This window comes from Hetaerina americana, unplaced genomic scaffold (assembly GCF_022747635.1).
Source record: "Hetaerina americana unplaced genomic scaffold, ioHetAmer1.1.p SCAF_2, whole genome shotgun sequence".
NCBI classification, from domain to species: Eukaryota; Metazoa; Arthropoda; class Insecta; order Odonata; family Calopterygidae; genus Hetaerina; species Hetaerina americana.
This window is the reverse complement of record NW_027286763.1, coordinates 46,608,267-46,616,944: the sequence shown is the minus strand read 5'-3', so window position 1 is coordinate 46,616,944 and position 8,678 is coordinate 46,608,267.

Here is an 8,678-nt window from a genome sequence, read left to right as displayed (position 1 = left end):
CAAACCTTAGGGATCAAGTACGGAGGCTGGAAAAATGATTGGTCGACGAAGCAGCCAATGAGTAACTCTTACCAAGGGGGGTTTTTAAACACGCACGTCTTCGGTGAAAACACAAACTTGCATGAAGTACTACGGGCAAAGTGTTTTAGGGACACCGAAATTTGTGATTAATTTGTATAGTACAGAAATTAGAATGTTTTAAGTAGTTTTTCATACTAAATATTGGTTTCGACATAACAATGACATGGAACGACTAGATCTGAATCAAAGACTTCAGGCAGTTTAAAAATATCTTAATTTCTATTTTAAAATTTTTAACCGCTTCTAAAACCTAAATTTTATTGTATTAAGTGAACGGTAACTACGGCCGTATGAATATTATGGGAAGAGTCAACCTCAGCCGTACAGCAGCAAAGAGCTGGCCATTTGAAGTGATGGTTTCACGAAGGAACACCGTAGAGAAAGGCAACGGAACACCTACAATTATTTTTCATAAAAATATAAGACAAGAAACATCACAATAGCATTTATTGACCGAAAGCTTTTAGTATCACAGTTGAACCATAGATGTTACCCAAATCTCAAACACTTAGAAATCACAGTTGACTGTTTTTCGTAAAAAATTCCCCGCAATATTTCATAATGGAATGCCTCGAATTTTCAAAGTAGAGTTTTATTCATTTCAATAAAGATAATGAATCCCAACAAAGCATTGTGATTCCTGGCTGCGATGGAGGCCAGATAGGCATCGGATGAAATCTTTTTAATGATGATATAAGTTAATTTTATAATTTTAGTGCAGAGAATAAATGCGTGTATTTATAAAAATAACTTTTATTTCATACTTTTATATCTTTTTAGCCATACTCGCCTTTCGATCTTAGCGCAAGCTTTCATGGCTCATATTAACTATTAGCTTCCAAACACAACTTTCTGCCGCGAACATGTTTTCTTCGCTTGATTCGAGCCTTCGCTCATCACCTTAGATAAATAAATACCTAGTACCAAAATTACCGAGACTTTCTGACCATTTGAAAATACAGGCGGAAAGAAGTGGATGGGAACACGGGGAGTAAAGAAAATCAACTAAAATTTGATAGAACTATAGAATAATGCATGGTCATCAGGAATACGTAAGTTTGTGCAGTTTCAAGTCGAGAAATCATTGTGAAATGGGTCGAAAATGGGTCTCAGAGTTTTGATGCAACCTAACGAAACTAATTAAAAACATCTAAAAGGGCGAAATGAGACGCCGCAACTGAAGGGACCAAGTATGCTTGCGTAACGTTTTTTAGAGAGTAGTGAGAAAACATCAAGAGAGAGTACAGGAAGGTCTAGACCTGCTAGGTTTGTACTCTGCGACAGAGATGCAGATGTTGCGTGGATTATTTGACTCATACGAGAGTAGAGTAACGTACCAGTGAGGAAGACAACGCATGTGGCACAGCCAGCATTGAAAATTTAACTTGGGAAAAGGGTAGAGAACGTAGAGTAGGGCAGAGAGCGAAGAAAGTTATCAGAACAGATAGAATAAGATCCAACCCAACTAGCGGCAATCCAAATGCATATATCGATCAGTATCCACGGAGAAGATGACGTACGGTGAAACCAATAGTAAGCGGCCATTAATAGGACAAAAAAATTATGGCTGCCTTAGGAGGAGAGCTCTGGATAGAAGTGAAGTTATTTCATAAGGGATGATGCATTTAGGAAATGGACGAATTTAAATCTATTTAACTGAACTATTCAGTGAAAATCATACAGAATAGAAATCCAAAAGAAATAGAAGAGGTAGAGAGGTGAAAAGTGGGATGTATAAGCTTTAAACGGAATAAAAAGGAGGGAATACCAAAATAAATTTTATAAAAATCTAAGAAATTATAGGGACGAGAACTACAAAAGAGAGAAATCGAGTAGTTTCAGGCGTGATGCGGTGGAACTTGAGCATAATAAATAGGTGATAGTAGCACTTTTCCACTGGATATATCTATATATATCCATTGGAAAAGGGGATCGAGATGGTGCGGGGGCTAACGTACTGGCTTCCCACCCTGAGGGCGCGGGTTCAATTCCCGGTGGTGTTGAATATTTTTCAGAGGTATCTCGATCCCTACTTGAGGTGCTTTGTGGAGGGCACTTTGAGTAAGTACGCTGTCCACCGGATGGGACGTTAAACTGCGGACCCTTTGGCGCCTTTCGTAAAAAGTAGGCTAATGCCGACGCCGGGTTTCTCTCCACCCTTCATCCTTTCCTGTCCATCCCCTATGGCGCAAATGACGTTAGCTGTCGGTCGCCTCCCCTAAAAACTACTACTACTCCATTGGAAAAGTACTAATATCAGTTGTTCATTGCAAAGGGAAAGTAATAAAAGGCAAAAGAAAGGAAATTAAAAGGTAACTGTCCCTTAATAATAAGGGTCAGCAAGAGCTACAGAAGAAATGTGGAACACGAAGGGAATCAGGAGACCATTGATCACTGTTGTGATTTAGGTGGATGGATCTAGGTTGGTGATCACCTAGGTGGGATGATTATGGGATGAAAGAAAAAAGGAATTATTAAAATGCTAAACTATGGAAAAGGATGCTCAGAAAACTAAATAATAAAGTTTTCCATTTCTTCCATTGCATTGGTCCATATTTATGCTGACGACTTTTCCTGTCAGCTAATGAAGATATATCTGGATGATCCGGAACAGAAGAGAAAAGAGTGAGAAAATATGGATTAATTCAACTGAAGAAATCGAAAAATCAGTTCTCATATGTGTTTCAGCAACGGGAAAACTTTCAGTGAAAACTAAGCAATAAACATAAAAGTCGATCAACCAATCCAATCAAGAAATTAAGATGGATAGAGCAGTGTGGGGATGTAAAGAATGCCAGAGATAGGGAAAAAAGAACGTGCTACATGTGAAAGTCAAGGGATTTTCAGAATTAAGCCATCAGCCACAGTAACCAACCCATGAAATGAAATGGATGAAATTCACACGCATCATGGTAGGGGGTGCAGTTCCTTTTCCTGTGCTTCTCTTGTAGATTCCCAAGAAGATCTGAGAAATGGCAGGGGTTTGACGAAACTGAGGGTTCCCAGAGGTGTCGCTTGGAATCAAACCCTGGTTCTCCGGTCAGTAAACCCAACGCGCCACAACTGGACAAACACCATGAAAGGAAAAAAAATTTCATGATGAATAGATCCTGTGTAAATGAAAGAAGTAAATTGACAAAGTAGACTAAATTACAAGTTCCGTCTCAAAAAATAAGTAGAATGAACCGGGGAAAAATATATATTTCAGTCAAAATACAAAATTACTAGAATTCTTCAAAATATCAATTTAATGCATTAGCACACAGATACCAGCGTCTCTGCCAGTTGCAGTACGATTCCTCACACCATCATAGATCCACGGAACGTGGCATCGTGAAATCGTGACGCGACCCTCGGACAGAGGACCAGCCTAACAGCGGTCCGCACACTTGAACGGCCCGTAGACAACTGATGCGGGTCACGTTGCTTTCACAAGACCTCCCATCACCTTTCCATCGACATAACTCCCCTCTCTATCCGTCCGCGTCGGTGGGTGAAATCATCTAATTACTTTTTGAGAGAGACCATGCATACAGGGTCGCACCCAAAAGTGGTAGGACTGATTTTTTTACCAGAATTTTATTGACGATATACTTACATTGACTTAATAATCTTGAAAGTATGCTCCTTGAGCTGCTACACACTTAGTATAACGTTGCTCCCATTCCCCGTACGCCCGCTGGAGATTTTCTTTGGGGATGCCGTTGATGACCCTCGTCGAAGCCTCTTGAACGGCCTTTATCGAGTCAAAACGTGGTCCCTTGAGCTGTCTTTTCATCAGGGGGAAGAAGAAGAAGTCCGGTGGTGCCAGATCGGGAGAATAGGGCGGGTGCGGCAACATGGCAACGCCGTATTTGGCCAGGAGCTGTCTGACGACGAGCGAATTTTCGGCACCATCTTGGCGCACACCTTGCGCATGGCCAAATCCTGTAGAATAATGCGTTGGACGTTGGATGCAAACAGACCCAACTGGTCTGCAATTTCTTTACTCGTTAAGCGTCGGTCTGTGTTCAGCAGTGTCCTCACTCTGTCCACATTCGTGTCGGTTCTTGCCGTCGACGGCCGTCCGGAGCGATGGTCGTCTTCAACGAGCTCCCTACCCTCTTTAAACAACTTGTGCCACTCAAATACTGTGGAACGGCTTAAGGCAGTGTCCCCATAAGCCTGTTTGATCATATCGAGGGTCTCAGTTGCCGTCTTCCCGAGTTTCGCACAAAACTTCACGGAATAACGTTGCTCTAAATTCAGATTCATTTTGTTTTTCGACGCGGACAAAAAACTTGCTTCACTAAAAACGGTGTCCTCACTCAACGACAGCCCGCAGGCGACTGAAGTTTGTGTCGGTCTGTTGCTAAGAGCCCCCTCCACCTTACCCTGCCAGGCAGACCCCCCTCCACCGCTCCGTTCGCGCCAGAGAAAATCAGTCCTACCACTTTTGGATGCGACCCTATCCCTATAGGTAGATAGAATAAGAGTGGGAGGAAATCGTCAGAAGTTAGCGAAGAAAATGGTCAGGGACTACCTAAAACTTACCTCCACTCGGTGGGTGATATAAGATGATGATTATATCAACAGTGACAGCGATAAGAGAGAGAGAGACATGGCGTCACTGATTCGTTATCAACAGAGACTGCGTTAGATAGGGAGGGCCGTTAGTGTTTCATGATCAAAGGTTACGCATGTTAAAGATATTGCCTCGATGCCGCTCTGCAGCGAGCATTTTTCCGCGCTTCACTCGCACAAAAGCCAAAGCGGATGACGGGCGCACCTAACGTTTCCTATCGAGGATGCGAAAACGGGATGACAATAAGATGCTCGCACCCATAAAGAGCCCCTGGAAAGATCACTAGTTCCTCTGTGTGCGTATAAGTGACATCAGGGCATACAAGTTCTGCCCCAAAAGTGGTATGACTTATTTTTTTCCGGATAGACGGACGGATGGGCGGCGGTTTCTCTGGTTGGGTTCGAGGGAGGGGAGTCTCAGTAAAGGCTGGAGGCCGGTGGTGGTTGCCCAGCCTTTGTGGTGTGCGGATCGTTCGTTTGCGAAACCTTCATAACGTGACTTCGTTACGCTCCATCATGAACCGGTTATTGGAACATCGCTCCGCGATCAAATTCTCCGTGAAACTGGGCAAAATCGAGAAAGAAACTCGTGACATGTTCCGGGTGTTTTTGAGTGGCACAAATTTCGGGAGGATAGAGAAGATGTTGAAGGCGTCGAACGTTCGGGACGCCCTTAGACCTCAAAAAGTGACAAAAATCTTGCAAGAGTGAAGACTTTATTGGACAGGGATCGAAGATTAAGTGTTCACATGATGAGCTTGGCATTCATAAAGATGATGTGCATCGACTTGTGACCGAAAACATGGGCATGAGAAAGCTTTGTGCGAAGTTGATGTCGCGAGTGCTCTCGGGCGAGGTAAAGGAAACTCGCATGCGGATCTCCATAGATCATGCCTCAGCCACCCTACAGCCCTGACGTTACCTCACCAGACCTCTTCCTCTTCCCCCGCTTCAAGTCAGTGCTGAAAGGACGTCACCACGGCTCGGTGGAAGCGTGAAAACAGGCCGTGACGAGAACGCTCAGCGGCAGTCCGGGTGCCGCCTCCCAGAAGGCGTACGAGGCGTGGGAAATTTGCTGGCAGCGGTGTGTGGACGCGCAAGGGTGCTACTTCATAGATTTTTAAGTGTATGTATCAATTCTGTCAATACATTTTATTTAATCTACACAGTTCTACCACTTTTGGGACAGATCTTGTATCACTCTTCATTAGTATACAGTAATGGTGCAATCTCATGTTATGCTTTGCCATTCCAGAAAGAGAGGGCCCAGGGTATTTTTCGAGCCTACGAATTTCCAAAGAATTGCTTGAGAATTTCAAATTGAGTTTTCTCCAAATGACATTGAATAACTTGTTTCATACTCGTACTAATCTCGACTCTTGCCTAAAATTTTGGCAAGGACTTACTTTATACCTACATTTATTGTTTATTTATTTATTTATTTATTCAGTATAAGTCCGAAAACAGCGCATTCTGGCCTTTACATCGAACTATTAACAACGATAACAATGATCACCTTTACAAACACCCAAGCCCTAGGTGGAGGAACTCACCCAGGCGGGAATCGAACCCGCGACCCTTGGAATGGCAGACGAGGACGTTACCCCGCCGCCACCGGGGTCGGCTAAATGGGGTGATTACACAACGTTAGTGACTCCTGCTAAAGGAGCTGTGATCGTGCGTATTTCAAGTTGGTTGATTTCTACTTAAATAACCACAAAATGTGACAAATGTAATGTACGTAAAATGGTGTTAATACATCCTATCGTTTTTCTAAGCTTCCTCGGAAGCACCAGTTTCAAATTAGAGGGTAGCGTACGAGTATAACCAGATATCAGGTTGAGAAACAAAATGTGATTGATCTTTTATTTTATAAAATTATTTTATTGAAGTATAATTTATAAGTGGGGAATGCCGAAGCAGTAACTTCAGCGAAATCACTCGCTGTCAAACCTGTAAATGTGAATTTCAACCGTCGTTTCGCGGTTAGAATTTGTTTGAACTCTACCCTAAACCCAACCTTCGAATTGATGATCAGATAGTATACTATGGTGGACTGACTAGTCACAAAAAATGACGTTGGTTGGAACATTTAACATATAGCTAACTGCAACTGACGAGTGTTCAAGTTTGAGCAGTAGCGACAACATTTTCAGTGCATACAAAATAAAACCTTCAAATATATATTTATAATATAAGTCTTTGAGGCTACAAAATTACACATCGTGAGCCACCGATTTAACAACCCTGCTCTGAAGAACTCGGTTGGAAATCGAGGGATTTGGGTTCGAATTCTTGTCTAAACGAATGCTTCCCTCCCCCCCCCTGTGAAATTCCTTATTACGTGTATCTTGTAAAACTTTCGTAATCTCGCATGAAGGAAGAAGAGGGCTTTATGACACCCAAAAGCTTGCCCCTGGACCTGCGAGATGTTGTCGCTAATCTCCTCTCCCTCACGTGTAATCTCTTATTTATAATTAGTCACCGTCCTTCATTGGACGTGCCTAAATTTCATTCCTCGTCTCATTTTGTCTATTATTTTCTTTCCTATTGTCTTCCTATTCAGGATCCACTCCTCATCGGATGCACAGTCACACTACAGGTTACGTTCCACTTGGCATTAAGTGAGATAAATGACTCGAGGTAGCCACCGTCAAGAAGCACACCTATAAAGTATACAGGAATACACCTGTATTCCTGGCAACATATTTTCCTCGTCATCTTCTTTCCATCAAAAATACAGAAATACCTAGAATAAATAAATACCTAGACAGCTATTGACTCTCATATATGTATTCCTTATGTAAGGACTTCGAAAAGTGGAGACAACCTGACTCTCCGCCCGTGCCGTTGACCAAAAATTTGAATTCCACCTCTTGAATGCTCCCGTTGACGATAACTGGTGACTCGGACGTCTGAGGGGAGTGTAATATTCCGGGAAATAACTGCCACCACCGACAATGGAGCAGTAACACCTGGAAGCGACAAGCCAAAACAACAAGCTTTAGAGTCTTTCGAAAATTTTCTTAGTCATCTAATAAAAAAAAAATGAAGGTTACAGAGACATGATGAATAGGAATATCATTATACGCTTAATGTTCATTGAGAAAATATTGTGTGTGTTTAGAATGCACGAGTATGTATTTTTTTTGGCGAGATCCATGGAGTGAGACGAAACTCTTCGCAAATCACGTTGCAAGTTCCCAGATACATATTTCATATAATCACCCTCGGTCCTTTGAAATCTTACGGCCATTGGAGCTACATTTATTTTTCAGGTATTAATTAAGTTTTGGTTTCAGCTCAAGGATTTTATTTAAAGTAAGCCTCTGTGTCCCAATTCCCCCCAAAACTCTCTTGAGAATGATCTCGATGCCAATAATCCATTAAAAATTAATTTAAAAAACAATAAAGTCAATTAACGCCGCAGTTTACGGCTATGTGTAAACTTACAACTCCTCGGTACAAGGTACAGTGCCACCCCCTTGTGAACATTCACTCATTATTGTTTCCAGATTGAATTGTTACAATTCTGCACCATAAAGTACCTATATTCCCTAAACCATTGTTGCTACAATTATATTGTAAAGTGCATGCTTCTTGTCTGTATAAATATATACGAAGGACCTTTATCCTCGCCTTCTCTTACCCCCCCAACAACCTCCCCTCCTCCCACCCTCCTCCCCACCCCCCACCATCTTTCGGTTCGCTTTAAAGCATTTGTGTTCCACATTGGAGACGGCCATCATCTTTTCTCCCCCGCCTCCTTTTAGCTCCCCTCCTCCCACACCCCTGCCCGTTCCCCTTCTCTCCCCGGGTCATAATCCCTCCGCATCCCCTCCCTCCGTCCCTCTCATGCTCCACCCGCTCCCTCCCTTCCTCCCTCCCTTTCCTTACCCTCCTCACTCCACTTCCGTCTCCCATCCGTCTTCTGCTATCTCTTCCAAGGCGCTAAGCGTACAAGTCTTCAGGAGACTCGGGCGAAAATTGCGCCTGGCTTTTGTCGGAGGTAATCTTTCCTGGCAAATTGATCG